The sequence below is a fragment of the Myotis daubentonii genome, chromosome 3 (genome assembly GCF_963259705.1).
Source record: "Myotis daubentonii chromosome 3, mMyoDau2.1, whole genome shotgun sequence".
Lineage (NCBI taxonomy): Eukaryota > Metazoa > Chordata > Mammalia > Chiroptera > Vespertilionidae > Myotis > Myotis daubentonii.
Genome location: NC_081842.1, coordinates 7,550,734 through 7,569,073, shown reverse-complemented (window position 1 = coordinate 7,569,073; position 18,340 = coordinate 7,550,734). Strand labels below are relative to the sequence as shown.

General features: G+C 48.4%; 1 protein-coding gene across 10 annotated transcripts in view; it reads right to left on the bottom strand.

Annotated features, from left to right (window-relative positions):
* Nucleotides 1–17,455, bottom strand: part of PKNOX1 (PBX/knotted 1 homeobox 1) — a 61,506-nt gene extending 44,051 nt beyond the window's left edge. For 5 of the 10 annotated variants that reach the window (XM_059686553.1, XM_059686548.1, XM_059686555.1 and 2 more), the window contains exon 1: nt 17,305–17,454. The gene's annotated coding sequence lies outside the window, so the exon portion shown is untranslated. Of the gene's footprint in view, nt 1–4,326; nt 5,017–16,260; nt 16,643–17,304 lie in introns of those variants that run through there. The other 5 variants (XM_059686552.1, XM_059686558.1, XM_059686551.1 and 2 more) reach the window with 4 other exon arrangements.
* Nucleotides 17,456–18,340: the final 885 nt, after the last annotated feature.

Below are 18,340 nucleotides of genomic sequence, written 5' to 3'. Positions count from 1 at the left end.
GGGTATGGTTATGGTATCCACAGTTTTGGGGTTTTTTTAAAATTTTGATCAATTTAAGAAAAATTTTTGAGAGAGAGATGGAAGAGAGAAACACTGATTTGTTTATTTCTCTTATTTATGCAGTCATTGGTTGCTTCTTGCATGTTTCTTGACCGGAGATGGAACCTGCAACCTTGGCATATTGGGATGACACTCTAACCAACTGAGCTACCCGACAGGGCCTCCAAAGGTTACTTTAAATGGTCAATAAGGGCACACACACAACTAATACAAATTGTGGCCAAACTCAATGACTGCTGAGTGGAGGTGGGTAGAGGATGACTCTTCTCTTTTAGACTTTCTGGGTCTCAAAATGCCTGTAATAAATACTGGGGGGGAAATCAGAATTTTATTTCAATACATATAGATTTGCAGTCCCTCTATCAAAACTGGTTAAAACTTCAATATCGGATACAAACTGGTACAACTATTCTAAAGGAAAATTTTGAAATTTGTGTCAAAAGCTTTGAAAATATGTGCTCTCTCTACAACAAAACACCATGTGAGGAATTTTGTAAAAGGAAATCAACACTAATAAAAGAGAAAAATGGTAATTGGCGTACGACGATACCCTTTTCATTGGCTAATCAGGGCTATATGCAAATTAACTGCCAACTATGATTGGCAGTTAACTGCCAACAAGATGGCGGCTAATTTTGCATATGTAGGCACAATGCAGGGAGGCGAAAAGGAAAGCAGGAAGAAGCCCCCTGCCACTGACAGTGATCGGAAACCCAGGGGGGAGCTAAGAGCTGGGGGGCAGGGCAAAGGCGGCCCTGGGGCCGCCTTTGCCCTGCCCCCCAGCCATGATCGGAGAATCAGTGCCTTTTCCGCCCTGGCCAGTGATAGCAGGAAGTAGGGGTGGAGCCAGCGATGGGAGCTGGGCACGGGTCGAAACTGGCAGTCCTGGGAGCTAGGGGGTCCCTTGCCTGGGCCTAAAGCGGAGCCCACGATTGCGGGGGCCGCTGCAGCTGCGGGTCCCCCACTGCCCGAGCTGGACGCCTCAGCCAGAGGCGTTAGGCCTGGGCAGGGGCGGAGCCTGCAACCGCGGGGAGCTGGGGGTCCCCTGCCGAGGCCTGACACCTCTGCTGGAGGCCTCAGGCCTGGTCAAGGGGCCGATCCGGTGATTGGGTGACTCGGGAGGGTGATGAGGGTCAACTCCTCTGGCCCGAGGCATCAGGCCTGGGCGGGGGGGCGGAGCCGGGGATTGGGGGGATATGATGGTCCCCTTGCCCAGGCCTGAAGCCTGGGTCAGAGGCGTCAGGCTTGGGCGGCTGGGGGGTGGAGCAAGCGATCAGAGGGAGATGGGGGTCCCCTGCCCAGGCATGATTCCTGGGCCAGAGACCTCAGGCGCTCGGGCGGGGGCCAGAGCCAGTGATCGGGGGGAGATGGGGGGTCCCCTGTCCAAGCCTGACACCTCTGGCAGAGGCGTCAGGCCTGGGCAAGGGGCAGAGCCAGCAATCGGAGGGGCTGGGGGCAGAACCAGTGATGGGGGGAAATGAGGGTCCCCTGCCCAGGCCTGACACCTCTGTCAGAGGCGTCAGGCCTGGGCAAGGGGCCGATCCTGCGATTGGAGGGTGATGGGGGTCAACGCCTGAGGGCTCCCAGTATGTGAGAGGGGGCAGGCTGGGCTGAGGGACACTCCCCCCCCCCCCACACACACACCCAGTGCACGAATTTCGTGCACCGGGCCCCTAGTTCTATATAACTAAAGTATATTGTTCAGTAAACACCATCTGGGCCGCAGAGTACCCATGGTGACCAAATATTCTTACAGATCACCACAGAAGCTGGAGAAGTTATCAGCAGGTGGCACCATCTGCTACAAGACTGCTGCAACAGGTGGGTGGGTGTGTAATAGACATTGCAGCCCTAGTGCCACCCACATGGAAGAGCCATTTGCAAATTTGTCACCTCGTAATTTGTGCGAGCTCCTTTGCAAATTCCACTCTAGGCATAATGTAACCCGACTGGTAACCCGCAAGACGGTAGGCAAAAAGGTCTCAGGAGAATTCACAGGGTTCACCTCAGCTGACCTTCTTGGGCTTAGGAGGTGGCATTCTGCTCTGGTCAAGGCCTCTGTCAATCTGCTCAGCTATAGGCGCTCAGATTGCTGGCCCAGGCAGGCCCAAGACAGAATGTGAGTGACTGATACCCACCAGCAACTGGAAAATAACTGAAAGCATCTGACCCAAGGATGATGGTCAACAAAGCTCATCTTTCTTTATCACAATCTGTTTTAATGGGCATTACATAAAAACCAACGGCTAACTTGAGTTTAAGAAACAATCAATTAATCCCCATTTCTTCCCCCCCTTACACAGAAAAATAAGTATCTATTATGTTCAAACTCAAAAAAACAGTGCCTTAATTTCCTAACATCACTTGGGGCCCTAAAATCGAAGTCAAAGAATTGCCAACCCAATGTACTTATAATACCATGGTGTTCAAGGGTCAGACATAGAATATTATTTATACAAGTTTCACCCAATTAAAAAGGATATATAATTTGTTGAAGTTGTCACTTTGGTAGCCTTTCAAGAGTTCCAGCTATATTAATACAAATGAAATAAGCACAACTTTCCACTATCCATGTACAGAAATATTAAAACCCATTAGTAATTTTAAGAAATACTAATTTTAAAATAATATTCTTTTCATCTAGCAATTATTAAATTTAAAACAACCATACTGCCAGCAAAGATGAAGTAAAACTTGGAACTCTGAAGGAGTCCTAGAACTCACAAACTGCATGACTAGTTTGGAAAACAACACGACTATATATAGTCAGTCATGAAAAAATATCTCATTCTTCTTCAATCAACCAGAGACTAGCATTCAGGCTATGACCTTAAAGGCAGACAAAAATATGAAATATGGGCCAAATCTAAGAGACTGACATTTTAATATTTTTCAGCTTTCTGGTCTAGGCTGACTGGAATAAGAAAAGTTTATTTTTAAAAAAGGCCCAGATATACTAGTAAACGATTGGCTGAATCTGATCTGATAGTGAAGTCTTTCCTGCTCAGACAATATGGATGAATCTGGGAAGGTCCTAGCTGGCTAAGAAGCTCATAGAGACTAGAAAAGAAGGTGTAGTATGCAGGTCAGGAGACGGCCCTGAAATTGGCAAGGCCTCATCTCTCTTCCCGGCCACAGCTCTCTAGCCAGTGTGGTCTGCCCACTCTTGTCTGAGATGACTTAGTGCTTTAATGGCATCTATCATTAAACCCCTGTGAAAGATTTAGATTTTAATATTTTGGTGTTCATAATAATCTATGTATTTGACATTTAGGTGCTTTAATAGTTAAGAAAATAGGACAATTTAATCTTAAATTTTAGCCTTGATTTTAACTTAAAAGGTATAATTAATTGCATTATTGATTTTAGACATAATTTCTTTTTCAGTGAAAAGGTCTAAGAGAGAAATTAACGAAGATTGCAAACATTTCTTCATTTATACAAGTTTATCAACTGCCGGGCACAAATACTGGGTCCTGGGATTACAGCAGTGAACAAAACCAAGTCCCTGACCACGAAGCTCGCCCCCTGATAGACCGGATTGGAAAGCTTGAGAACATGAGATTCACCGTAAATATAACATTAAATTATTAGACATACCTGAGAAGGTTTTACTTGTTTGGTCAGATATATATGGTGCTTACATGAAAATCAAATCCACTAAACTTAAAATTATGATTCCAATTTTAAGTTGTGACTTAAAATTGTAAGTTGTGACTGGGACTGATCATTAAAAATGGTATATTTAGCCCTAACCGGTTTGGCTCAGTGGATAGAGCGTCAGCCTGCAGACTAAAAGGTCCCAGGTTCGATTCCAGTCAAGGGCATGTACCTTGGTTGCGGGCACATTCCCAGTAGGTAGGGGGTGTGCAGGAGGCAGCTGATCGATGTTTCTCTCTCATCGATGTTTCTAACACTCTATCCCTCTTGCTTCCTCTCTGTAAAAAATCAATAAAATATATATTTTTAAAAATGGTATAGTCGGATCACCTTGAGTTAATCAAAGGCTGTCTTAAAGGTGAAGTTTAGTTAAAATATACTAAATTCATAAAGAGAACAAAAAACTTGCAAATTCTACATAAAAGTATACAGAAATAAATAGGCCTGTAACTTTGTGGCCTTAATAAATGTTGATTTTAAAATAACCTCAAATTATCTTTTCTGTGCTCAAAAGCCTCATTTGAAAGGGCACTAAACATGGCAAGAAAAGCTAGATACTAGTGATGTTTTTTATCCATATTAATAAAAAATGGAAACAGAACCTACATGTCATCCATAGAGGAACAGTGAAATCGATTACAGTCACCCATCATCAATCATCAGCATGGTGGTTAAATCCAGGAGCAGCATAGAAAGTCTCACAGTAACCTGCCAACTGAAAGGCAGGGCCCACGATTTGTTAGCATCTGTGCCCTTCATTCAGTCCACAAAGATCTACTGAAGGTCTTCTCCATGTGGGCTGTGTTGTAAGTGCTGGGGGTGGAGCAGCAAACAAAACAAGAAACAACTTTATACCAATGCTGAAAAAGTCCTGATAGATTAATTTGGGCAGGAGACACCTCTATGGTGCCAGCTCTCCCTAGTCCAGAGCCTGGGTCCTCTCCTACAGAGGTCTCCTGTACTCATGGTTGGATTAATTCCTAGACATTTTTAGTTTTTCCTGCTGCTGTCAAAAATATCTTATTGTCATCATCATACTTTGTGGTAGACTGCTGGATAAAAAAGTGCTTCCTAGTCTGTGTGGACTAAACTGTACCCACCAACTTCACTAGGGCCTTTAGTCCTAACAGTTTATGGAGAGTCTACTGGTTTTTCTTGGTACATGTAGTTATCTATAAATCTTGCAGCTGCAATACCAATAAAAATACCTGTTGTTTCTTTAGAAACTCAAAAAAACCCTATTCTAAAATGTATACGGTGGAATCAAGGTCCATGAATGAATTACTCTTAAAAGATTTAAGAAATAGCAAATTTTAAAGTATCCTACAAGAGTACAGAAGTAACATAAAGTGTGTAATAACACAATAAACAGGCCATTGGAACAGAAGAAATAAGACACTAGATTTGCCAGGGATTGAAGAAAAACTACCGAAAATGCAGGAAGCTTTGGAATTTGATGCTTTTACAAAAATCTCTCTTAACTCAATCAATTCCTGCTAAGTGGTGGTGAAACTGGGGTTTTGGTGCTTTTCTTCAAACACACCGTACCTGTGGTCAATCGTGTGTTCTCTTGTTTAGACATGAGCACACTGACTCTTGGTGGCCTGGGCTTCACAGAGCAGAAGCACTTGCAAGTGTTTGGAAGAACACTGTCTCAAAGCTCCGTGTCACAGTTCTATCTATATAGTCCATGTTAATGCAGAAATGTACAGAGAATTTATTCTATGTTGAATCTTCCCTTTGTCCTGTCAGTATCACAACGGGGCTGTGAGGGTAGGAAAGGGAAAATGAGGGAAGAAATATCTTCTCATATTCAAGACCTACATAAGACACTTTTAAGGCTGACCTTAGAGACTCAGTTGGAACCTCAAGAATGCAGTGGAAGCGATGGTGTGTGATTCCTGGGCTGGGTTATAAGTGTGAAGCAGCTTCTGCCTTCTTTGGACACTTACTTCTGATGCCCTGAGCCCCCATGCTGTGAGGAAGCCCCCCTCCACCCCCCCATGCTGTGAAGTTCCCCCTCCCATGCTGTGAGAAAGCACACTCCCCCATCCCCAACCCCAATACTGTGAAGAAGCCCAGGTCACATGTAGAGTCATCATAGAGGTGTCCTGGCCAACAACCCCAGCTGAAAGCCAGTATCAACTTCCACATTTGAGAAAATTTCCTCTAAAAGACTCCAGCCCTCAGTCATCAAGCCACTCCCAGCCCCTGCGTCTTTCTAGCTGAGGACCCAACCATTGTGGAGCAGACACAGGCCATTTCCACGGCATCCTTTCCAAATTCTTGGCCTCAAATCCATGAGCATCAGAAAATGGTTGTTTTATACCACTAATGGAGTAACTGGGTTCCCACTAATAGGAACCAGAACATTCTAGCAGATGCTTTGTAACACTGTCCTCATCTTACAGAAGCACAAAGAGGTTAAGATACCTTTGTGAGGTCAGACTCTGGCTCTGAAGCCCCATTTCCTCTACACATTATTTCTGAGAACACAGTAACTTTGTTTCTAAGGTAACTGTAGAACTCGTCAGAAAATCAGGACAGTATTTGACAATCTGTTCAATTTTGATGCCTGCAAATGTTAATTTCATCAATTCAAACTATGAATTATGGTGTCCTTCAAAATGGGAAGCACCATTTAAGAGAACAGTTGAAGAAGGCAATGCATCAGGTAAACACCACGAGTGACTTTCAATCATGGCAAGGGTGCCCACACTGCATACGCATGTAACTTTGCTCTGCAAACACTAACAAGTCTAAGGAAAAAATGACAGCCTGGTGCCCATGTGAAGAAGTGGCATGTCCTGACAAAGTCTGGAAGTAGGCACCTCCAAAACACCGTAACACAAGTTACCGAAAAGGAAAGAAATTCCTCCCTGATGCTATGATGCAGCAAATGAAACAAGCTCCCCCATCACCTCTCCATTTTCTGAACTCCCAGCAATGCCTTCAGACCAGTCTCCCACGGTCACGCTTTCCCACCCCGAGTCCATTCTCCACATTGCAGCCCCATTTATGGGGTTTCTTAAGAGCTGCTTCTTTCCCTCTACTTATCAATTTTCAGAACGTGCTAGCTCCCTAGCCTTCTCCAATAGTGACCAGTGAGGCTGTTTTAGTACATTATGATCTCATGGGTTTGAACATTTAAAAATAAATACATTAGCCCTAGCCAGTTTGCTCAGTGGACAGAGCGTCAGCCTGAGGACTGGAGGGTCCCAGGTTCAATTCCAGTCAAGAGCACATATCTTGGTTGCAGGCTCCCGACCCGGTTGGGGGGCACGCGGGAGGAAACCAATTGATGTGTCTCACATCTGTGCTTCTCTCTGTCTCTCCGTCTCGCTCCTACTCTATCTAAAAATCAATGGAAAAATATCCTCAGATGAGGATTAATATAAAAAATAAATTTAAAAAGATAAGTACAGTTATATGTATGTGTATGTAGTATATATATATGTGTGTATAAGTATTTCCCAAAAATTATCCCATCTTTGGCCAATGCAAGCACCTTCAGTTACCTCCTAGAGCAGTGGTTCTCAACCTTCCTAATGCCGCGACCCTTTAATACAGTTCCTCATGTTGTGGTGACCCCAACCATAAAATTATTTTCGTTGCTACTTCATAACTGTAATGTTGCTACTGTTATGAATCGTAATGTAATTATCTGATATGCAGGATGTATTTTCATTGTTACAAATTGAACATAAAGCATAGTGATTAATTACAAAAACAATATGTAATTATATATGTGTTTTCCGATGGTCTTAGGCGACCCCTGTGAAAGGGTCGTTCAACCCCCAAAGGGGTCGCGACCCACAGGTTGAGAACCGCTGTCCTAGAGCCTTAAACACGTCCTAGTAATTCTTTTAACTTTCTTGCTTTCATGTAAAACAAGACACTCTACTCATCTTCATTTCCTGCACTATAATTGTCACTTTCAAACGAGAAGACAGAAAAAGAGGGGGGAGTGGGGAGTGGCTTCTAGAGAGAAGCCCTAATAAGCTGAAGACCAGTGAGGCTGCCTGGCCCAGCCCTACTGCAGCCCTGCCCCTTTCCCTGACCTCTGACCCACAGGGCCCAGTACCTCCCAGCCCAGCTAGAGTCTGCTTTCCAGCAGCCTATTCACAGTGCTCCTCAGCCCCAGAACACAGGGAGTGCGGCACACAGAAGCTCTTGAGGAAGAAGCACTCCTTGCTTTCCCAGTGGCATCTGGGTTTCAGAACTGCTTCTGGACAAGGTGGCACCCATAAGAAAGAATTAAACTCGCCGAAACCGGTTTGGCTCGGTGGATAGAGCGTTGGCCTGCGGACTGGGGGGTCCCGGGTTCGATTCCGGTCAGGGGCATGTACCTGGGTTGCGGGCACGTCCCCAGTGGGAGATGTGCAGGAGGCAGCTGGTCGATGTTTCTCTCCCATCGATGTTTCTAACTCTCTGTCGCTCTCCCTTCCTCTCTGTAAAAAGTCAATAAAATATATTAAAAAAAAAAAAAAAAAAAGAAAGAATTAAACTCTATATACTGACTTCAGCAAAGCAGAGTTTCTCAGGGCTCAAATGCCAGCAAAAGGGAAAAACAAAGGAGCAATGAGGCAATAGGAACTGGTCACAAAAGCTTTCAATATTTATTCACATGGATTCCTTTATTATTCTGACTTAAGAGCTATTTACCTAGGCCCTATTTTTACACAGGTGTCATTACATACCAATCACAGCAAGATAGTGAGGGACAATATCCTATCTTCCCCTTTATTAGTCATACTAGAGGCCTGGTGCATGACATTCATGCACTGGGGGGGGGGGGGCTCAGCTGGCCTGCGCCCTCTCACAGTCCAGGACCCCTTGGGGGATGTCCGCCTGCCGGCTTAGGTCCACTCCCTTAAGGGTCCTGCGCTGAGCATCTGCCACCTGGTGGTCAGTGTGCATCATAGCGACCGGTCATTCTGCCATTCGGTTGATTTGCATATTCAGGTTTTATTATATAGGAGGATTTCCCCAGCAGACTTAGGCTGTTTGATTTCATTTATCCAGACTGACACAAATTTGTTTCAGCTAAAAATGACTGAGGGGTCAGCACACTTTTCTGTAAAGAGCCAGCTAATTCGTATTTTAGGCTTTGCAGGCCACATACTGTTTCTATTGTGTATTCTTTTTCCTTTACAGTGGCTCTAGTGGCACTTGGCCCAGAGGCCTACAATTTGCCAACTCACGGCCTAAAATATAGCTGTCCAAAGAGACATGTTCATAACTTCTTTTATCCATCAAAAATTTGCTCTCTAGCCTGGCCAATGTGGCTCAGTTGGTTGAGCATCACCCCATGCACCAGGAAGTCACCCGTTTGATTCCAGGTCAGGACACATGTCTGGGTTGCAGGCTTGATCCCCATTGGGGGTGTGTAGGAGACAGCTGACCAATGCTTCCCTCTCTCTGAAATCAATACATTTTTTTTTTTAATTTGCTCTATAACTCAGTTTTGGGGACATCAAGTCTTTTGCATTTTTCATTTAATCTATAGACAGGCACAATGCAGTAAAGCTCAGAGCTGCCACACCTAGCCACTTTCCCTCTCAGCAGGGCAACTCCCGAGCTGCTCTCGAAAGCTGCTTTAACTGATGAGCACAATCAATTCCACTAACAGAAATGCAAGAAAGTCTACGGTAACTTTAGCTTGCTTGTCTGGAAGAGAGATGGTTAAGGAGCCAGGATGTGACTGGGGACACAAGAGTCAAGAGACATTTGCAACAGACATTTTCTTTCTTTCTTTTTTTTAAAAATATACTTTATTGATTTTTTTTACAGAGAGGAAGGAAGAGGGATAGAGAGTTAGAAACATCGATGAGAGAGAAACATCGATCAGCTGCCTCCTGCACACCCCCTACTGGGGATGTGCCTGCAACCAAAGTACATGCCCTTGACCAGAATCGAACCTGGGACCCTTCAGTCTGCAGGCCAATGCTCTATCCACTGAGCCAAACCAGTTAGGGCTGCAACAGACATTTTCTTTGTGGCTACTAATATTTCCTCAAAACATTTCATTAATGATATTTTTCCAAACTAAACCTGCTAATATTATTAATAAAGAAAGCTGTCAAGGATTCCAAGAAAACTGTCAAAATTCTATACTCAAAAAAAAAAAAAAGGGAGATTTTCCAAGATACCTTTTAGGACAATGAACTGTCCATCACTACAGTTCAGTGAGTTGTCATCCACCTGTCACCTCTCTTCTATCCTGGCTTCATTCATATCCCCCATCCCACTGAGGTTCAGCCAATAACACATTCTGAGGAAAACATTTGCCAAGCAATCACTTCATTGTTCAAACAAGGCTTGGGGAGGTACCACTTGAAGTTTAATATTCAAATGAAATCAGAGCCCAACCGGTTTGGCTCAATAGCTAGAGCGTTGGCCTGCAGACCGTAGGGACCCAGGTTCGATTCCAGTCAAGGGCAAATACCTTGGTTGCAGGCTCCTCCCCGGCCCAGGCCCTAGTCAGGGCCTGTGCCGGAGGCAACCAACCTATGTGTTTCTCTCACATCAATGTTTCTCTCTCTCTGTCTTTCCCTCTCTCTTCCACTTTCCCTAAAAAATCAATGGAAAAATATGCTCAAGTGAGGATTAACAAAAAAATTAAAAATCATAAACATTACATTCTGTTAAAACAAAATTTGTCCAAAAAATATATTTCCAAGCCAAAAGTCCACATATGTTCACTAAAGACATAGTAAAACTCTAACCACAAAAGGTGTTTTAGGAACTGTTTTAGTAAATTCTGAGCTGGCTGGTCTAGCATAGCTGGATAGAATTTCAATTCACATCACAGTTTTTTAGACCTTGACTATCATTGGCATCATTAAAAAGCTGATACTCACACTTTCATGTAGTATTTATTATTAAGGGTCAATGAATATGTTTTATGAAAAACAGAAACCCCACTCCTTCAAGGCAAGGGCCCTCTTCCACATACAATCTTTCTTCCTAGGGCACTGTCTGTGCTGGGGGACAGCACCTTAGAAATGGGCCCAGCAGTGATACCATCCTACCTAGGTCCCTTGGGATCTGACTAAGCTTGTTAGGCCAGAGGAGGATAAAATAAACACAGAAAATATAAAAAATGAGATGCTCAAAAGACTCTGCCACATTAGGCATGGACATACCTTCGCTACACCCACCAGCCAATCAGGAGTGAGCATGCAAATTAACCCAACAAAGATGGCGGCTAATTTGCATACAAAGGTGCCCAATGAAGACTGAAGACAATGTAGAAGGAAGCCAAGCACTGGAGAAGGGAACGGATCGGAGGGAGCAGAGACAGGAGCAGAGCTGAAGCAGCGGCACGGGAGGGAGCAAAGTGGTGGAGAAGGGAGGGAGGGAGGCAGTGGACACAGGAGGGAGGCAAAGCAGAGGTCATGGGAGGAAGCCAAGGCAGGGGGGAAGGGAGGGAGCCGAGGCAACGGAGAAGGGAGGGAGCTGAGGCAATGGAGAAGGGAAGGAGCCGAGGGCGAAGTGAGGGAGTGAGGCAGCAGAGAAGGGAGCGAAGCCCGCCTCGGTGGGCTTCGCTCCCTTCTCTGCTTCGCTCGGGTCTCAGGAAGCCCTATTCTTGCAGGAATCTTCCTGCAATGGGCCTCTAGTCTATATATATAAAAGCCTAAGTGACCCTTTGACTGGTAGCTATGATGTGCACTGACCACCAGTGGGCAGATGCTCAACACACAGGCATGGAAACACGGAACAGACTGAAGAATCTCAGAGGGAAGGGGGGAGAGAGGAAGGTGGGAAGAGATTAACCAAAGATCTTACATGTATACTAGAGGCCTGGTGCACGGATTCGTGCTCCGGTGGGGTCCCTCAGCCAGGCCTGCGGGGATTGGGCAGAAACTGGCAGTCTGACATCCTCCGAGGGTCCCGGATTGTGATAGGGCACAGGCCAGGTTGAGGGACCCCACCGGTGAACAAATCTGTGCACCAGGCCTGTAGTAATATAATAATGCTGGCTAGAAATACAACACAAAATAGGTTAACTGATTAATACATAAAAATGTACACATATCCCACTAAACTTGGGTTCTGTACATCTTGGGAAATGCTGTTCTAGTTCAGTAGTTCTCAACCAGGTGAGACTTTTGTCCCCCAGGGACATTGGGCAATATCGGAAGACATTTTTTATTGTTACAACTGGGGCTAGGATCCCACTAGCCTCTAGTATGTAGGGACCAAGAATGCTGCTAAAATCTTACAATGCACGGAACAGCCTCCTCCACACAGACATTTCTAGTGCCAAATGTCAACAGTGCCATGGTTTACTGCTGCTCTAGAGAATTGCAGAGGTATTTCCACTTATGCTGCAGGAAATTCTGCTGAAATAAAAGTTTTTAAAAAAGCATACATACGCCAAAACCGGTTTGGCTCAGTGGATAGAGCGTCGGCCTGAGGACTGAAAGGTCCCAGGTTCGATTCCGGTCAAGGGCATGTACCTTGGTTGCGGGCACATCCCCAGTAGGAGATGTGCAGGAGGCGGCTGATTGATGTTTCTCTCTCATCGATGTTTCTAACTCTCTATCTCTCTCCCTTCCTCTCTGTAAAAAAATCAATAAAAAAAAAATAAAATAAAGCATACATAAACACATAACTGAATTTAGAAGAATACAAAATTAAATTCCTAATTTTTTGATGCAAAAAGTACAAATCTTGATAAAATGTCTTAGACAAAATATAACATGTATTGAAAGATTAGCAAGGTCTCATTGAGGCATTATTTTTGCAAAATATAATGAGCTGTTTTTGGAAACTGCAATCACAGTACCTATCAATCCACAGTCCCTTCTGAGTGACCCAACCCCACTGCGGACCCTGCTGAAAGGGGGCAGCTGTGTAGATGGCAGGAGTCCATCCGTTCCTGGGGACAGGACCAGGCAGCTCCTAGGTGGGGTGGAGGGAAAGAGGAAGAGGATGAGGTGGCAGAGCTGGGCCCAAGCTGAAAGGGGGGTGGAGAACATGCAATTGACAGTGTGCAGGAGCAGACAGTGGAGAGTTAGAGTCCAACAGAGAGGGAGGGCCAAGACCCCATGTGGGCAGCCAAACTCTGCCAGGACCCAAAATTTGCCCCCAGGCCCAGCACTATGGTGATCCCTGCAATCCCACTAGATTCGATTTTCCTTAACCTTGTTGGACCACAGACTCCTGGACTGGAAGTCAGCCTGCTCCCTGCCATCCTGAGACCTGACTAAATAGCCAGTCATTCTGTGTCAGCCACAGGTGGCAAACAAGAAAAGCAGCATTTCCAGTAAACATGCCCATAGCCTCACCTCACATGGCTTTACTGGGCTAGAGGCGTGCCAAAGATGCCTGCCTTATGGTGATGGCATCATCCTGAGCAGAAAAATTTCCCAAGACAGGAGCACCATCAATCCACAATGAGCAGCTTACTCTAAGAAAGGGAAGGCAGGGCCTGATAGCTGGACCTGTCAGGATAACTAAATCCTATCACTTAGAGAAATACAACAAAATGAATCCAAAATGTTCACTAGCTTACAGGCCCTCAGTCTCTCAACCCTTTTCAAGATTTTGAAAAAGCTGTTGAACCTTCTCCCAAGGAATCCTACATAGAGTTAGAAAGCTACGTTGTCTCCTTCCTAGGTCCCTGGGATGGGAGCTGGAAGCCACCTTGTCAGAAAGCACATTTGCTGTGAGAGTATGTGACCCTCTGAGTGAGCTTCCCAGAAAATGAACAGACTGGCAGGGGGGCAACACACCAACACAAGGGCACCTGGGGGCTGGCGGTGCTCTGCACACACTCTGGTGGGCAGGACAACGTGGCAGATGCAGTAGCCTCACTTGACAACCTTTGCAACCAGGCCTTCCACCAAATGCCAATCATCCCTTGAATGTTTATTCTAAAGATTTCCAGTTCAAATGTTTTTCTACACTGTATTTCCATGTCCTATATTGATGGAGAATAGAGTTTGGGATCCCACTTTGGCATATTGATTATTTTAGGCTACTTAATTTTAAGAAACAGCAGACCTGGGAGAAGCTCTGAAAACCCAGAAGTTACCCTCTGTAAAACTCAATTACATTTGTAAGGGCAACCTCCATCTGTAAGGGGGTTCCCTCACCGTACCTGTCCTGCTTTCACTGTCAGAGAAGGCAGGGACTTAAAGCTGCAGAAAAACCTTAGGCTGGTTTTCTGTTCTTTGCCTGGGAACCTCCCGTAACAGACTCTCCACCCCCAATGTCATCTTTTGTCACTGGCTGAAGATGGTACTGAAGATGATGGCTTCCATCATTTTGGCGAGTTACTAGTGTTCCTGGGTCTCTCCAAAGTATGTTATTAAACTTTAATTTGCTTTTCTCCTACTAACCTGTCTTCTGTTAATTTGATTATTACTCCAGCCAGAACTTGAAGGGTAGAGGATGATTTTCCTCCCTAACAGTGTCTTCTTAAACAGCTTGTACAAAATAGAAGGCTAACTTATCACAGCTGTGTGTGGCCTGTCCCAATGGTCTAAGACAGTGCCCCCATGTGGCGCCTGCAGCTTCCCTCACCCTCACCCTCTGTGACCCCAGCCTGCTAAGTTTTGACTTCCCTTATTTGAACTGTTATTTTCTCCTCCCCAATGTCATCAGTACAATCATTTTAGGAAGGAAAACAGGGCACACACATATTCCTACTAACGGATGGGCTGAGGGCAAGGCGAGTTCTGGTGCAGAAGTTCTGAACTTGGTGTCTGTGAACCTGATTGAGAAAAAGTATCACATCTTTATTTGTAATCATCTCTGGCTGAAATCTAGTTCTCACTCAATTATGAGGGTAGACATTAAATCCTGGAGTTCCAGCCCAGCCAGCGTGGCTCAGTGGTTGAGTGTCAACCTCTGAACCAGGTCATGGTTCGCTGTCAAGGCACATGCCCGGGTTGCAGGCTCAATCCCCAGTGTAGGGTGTGCAGGAGGCAGCTGATCAATGATTCCCTCTCATCATTGACGTTTCTATCTCTCCCTCTCCCTTTCTCTCTGAAATCATTAAAAATTTTTTAAAAATCTTGGCATTCCAGCAGTACCTGTAGCTTTTAAAAAAAAAAAATTATTGATTTTTTACAGAGGAAGGGAGAGGGACAGAGAGTTAGAAACATCGATCAGCTGCCTCCTGCACCCCCCCCCCCCCCACTGGGAACGTGCCCGCAATCAAGGTACATGCCCCTGACCCTCCAGTCCACAAGCCGACACTCCATCCACTGAGCCAAACCAGTACCTGTAGCTTTTTCACCAACAGAAACCACAAATATCTTCACAAAGCGCTAGAGTTGCTTCAGAAATTTCAAGTTGTCAGTTACTTGTCACCGCTGCAAAGGAACTGCTACAGCCAGGGCTCAGCCTGTTACTAACTCAGCTAATAAACGCACTGAGGAACTTCATCACCAGTTTGGTTCGATATTTTGGTAACTTTTTTTCAGTAATAATGGGTTCTCTTCTTGATCCTATTTTATCTAAAACTGATTTTTTTCAACAGTGCGCCACATGAATTTTTAAAGCATGCAATAGCTGACTAGTCAGGGGCACTGACCCCTTCCCGTTACTGTCAAATAAGGAACGAAAACAGCCAACACAATAGCTGTCTGGTGTGAATGAATCAAAGTTAAACCAATTATCTTTTGTCTGATTGGCAGAAAATGTAGTTTTTGGTGTGCCACGCGAGGAGAAAGGCTGAACACCGCTGACCCACACCGGCTTCACCGAGAGCCCAGAGGCCGGGGAACACAGGAAAGGCGCCCAAGGGCCGATGCTTGCATCAGCAGCAGTTCAGGGTTTTCTTTTAAACGGTCTCAAAATGCTTAATAATTTGCAACAAAAGTGAAAGTTCTAACCAGAATGTTCCTGCTCATGAAGTGCTTTTCTGAAGTTACAGCTGACACGGATGCGAAGGGATGTAAACTAGGGGCAGGTTTGCACCCAGCATGGTTCACATGCAACCTGCTGACCGTCAGGCACAAGCACGGACCCTCGGGTCAAGCCCCGTTTCAGGCCGGTTTCCAGTCTAAAGCAGGAAGCGCACTTTATTGCTGGGCAGAAGGCACCGGACAGTGAGCGTCGCTCAACGTGCACGGGACAGTCCGTCAAACACCAAGGGGGTGACGCGCTCGCCACTCTCCACTCGGGAAACGGGGGCAGCGAGGGAAGGCAGGTGGACGGGCAGGCTGCCATCTTCCCAATCAATGCGCCAGGCTCGGGTGCATCACCACCAACTACCTGCAAACTTCACCTCAGGCCTTCCTCTGCAGCAGCTAGAATGTACTGTATAACGTATTCTGTAATTTATTTCAACATGATGCATGGTGTAAATATTCCTTTTCCGATGTCAGAAAAATCACAGTTAGACCCAACTGAAGCCGAAGGTTTCGTTTACCCTCAAGTGGAAGCGCTCACTTATTAAGGGGGAAAAAACCCAGTAGCTTTTTATAGAAAGCCAACTCTTACAACCTAAATTATTAAGTTAAATTATAGCTGACACGTCAGATACATCCTGGACGGCTGCAAGGCTGCGATCAAACTCACCAAACGCACATCTGCTTAAGGACCCCCCGCCCCCCGGGTGCCTTCCGTCCCCGGCCACGATTCCAACGCGAGCAGCACCTCCAGGCACTGAGGGGCCCCCCGAGGAGGAGACCCCAACTGGAGTCGCAGGGCCGCTCAGGGCACCTCCAGAGCCGCAGGAAGAAATCAACAGGCTCCACTTTCCCAATTCTCCTGCCGTGACTCACGACCGCTTCCCACAGGAATGAGAGGTTCCGGCGAGCGCCCGGCCAGGTCCGACACGTCCGCTCACTCAGTCGGCCGTTTATGATAAGCGACCCCTTCGTCACCAACTCCAGGAACCCGCACCCCGGCCTGAGACACCGCGCCCGGCACCCCGTCAGGCTGCAGCCGGCTCCCCCGCAGGTCCGCACCCCCGGGCCCGCCCCCACCCCGCCAACCCCCGCAGGGTCCGCGGTACCCGCACCGCCCGAGGCGCACGGGGTCGACGGGGCGCGCCCCTCCGACCGCCGCACCCGCCATCTTCCCGCCTCCCGCCCCGCGGAGCAGCCCCCGCGGCCGCCGCACCAACCGCGGGGCCGCGCTGCCCTCACGCCGGCCCCGCCCCCGCGCGCCCCCGCGCCCCTCACGCCGGCCCCGCCCCGCCTGCGCCCGCGCGCCCCCCACCCCTGCCCCGCCCCCGCCTGCGCCCGGGCGCGCGCCGCGCTCCGTGAGGAGCGGTTAAGAGCGCGCGCCTCACAACGGGCCCCGAGCGGCAGCGGCGGCGGCTTCCAGAAATTTCCGCGTCCGTAAACCCACACTGAGAAACAAGGTGGGCGCGCCCCCGCGGCTGCCCAGCAGACAACGCCCCTCCCCGAGCCCTTGGTTCCCCTCCCCCACAAGCACCCCCTCCCCGCCCCCTGCCCCGGGCGGCGGGTCCGGCGCGGCCCTCCCGGGCGACTGCGGCCCAGGGAGACCCAGGCGGTGGCGACGGGGCGGCGGCTGCGGCGCCGGCGGGCCAGCGTGATTGATAGGGACGGGGCGGCGGAGCGGCGGCGGCGGCGGAGCGGTTGAGTGACAGCTTACCTGGGTGCCAATCTTCATCACACTGACAAGCGGCTGCAGCAATCGGGACCCGCAGTGCCGCGCCCGCGTCCAACCGTCACGCCGACGCTGGGCCACGCGACACAGCCTCGCTCAATGGGAGGAGGGCGACGCCGACGCGCGCCGCATCAATATTCAGATAGGGGGCGGGGCCCGCCAGACTCGGGCCCCGCCCCGTCCCTGCGCCGCAGCGGCGCGGGGCGTGGCCTGCCTTCCGGGGGTGGAGAACGAGGCGGGGGCGGGCGGCGGCCGGCCCCGCACCCGCCTCGCGCCCGAGCCAGGGCCCGCCCCCAGCCCGCCGAGCTTCCCGCCTCATGACTATGCAGCGGAAGGCGTGACCTGGGCGCGCGCCACGCCCCCTCCGCTCGCTCTCCAGCGGCCGGAGAGAGCTGAGCAGCGGGCTTGGGTGGGCGGAACCGTAGGGAAAGGAGGTACCAGCCCCTCTGCGCGCGCCCATCGCAGGTGGGCCCGGGCCGACTGGCGCTGCCCTCAGAGGTCCTTGGAGGTTGGCTTCACGGGCGCCGGCTCCGAACCCGCTCGGCCTGCGCGCGCCCCTTTGTGTACAGCCCCCGCCGCCTCCCGGTGGACGCGAGCCCGGACCGCACAGCGGGTGCGGTCATGTGCTCCCGGCTGGGGTAGTTGTCGCCGGCTGTCTCTGCCCAACAACTGGCCTGGCCCTGGGCTCCGTCTGTCCCCGGCAGGCGGGTTCCAGCCACCGACGCTGGCACGCCTCTGGTCCGGCCGGCGCTTTGCCTTCAGTACACCTGTCCCCCAGGTGACCCGTGCAGGCCTGTCAGCAGGTGAAGCGGCTTCCCTGGGGGACATGGAGAGTGTCGCCTATCTCAGGTGGACTTTCACAGGCTGCCGCAGTGCACCCATGGGTCCCGCCGGTGGCCTTGCTCTCCAAGACTTGAAGGGAAGTCATCACCTGCCCTAGCACAGAGGCATGGGGTTTGTCTGACTGGCCATTCATTTAAATATATACTAGAGGCCCGATGCACAAAATTCATGCAAGAAT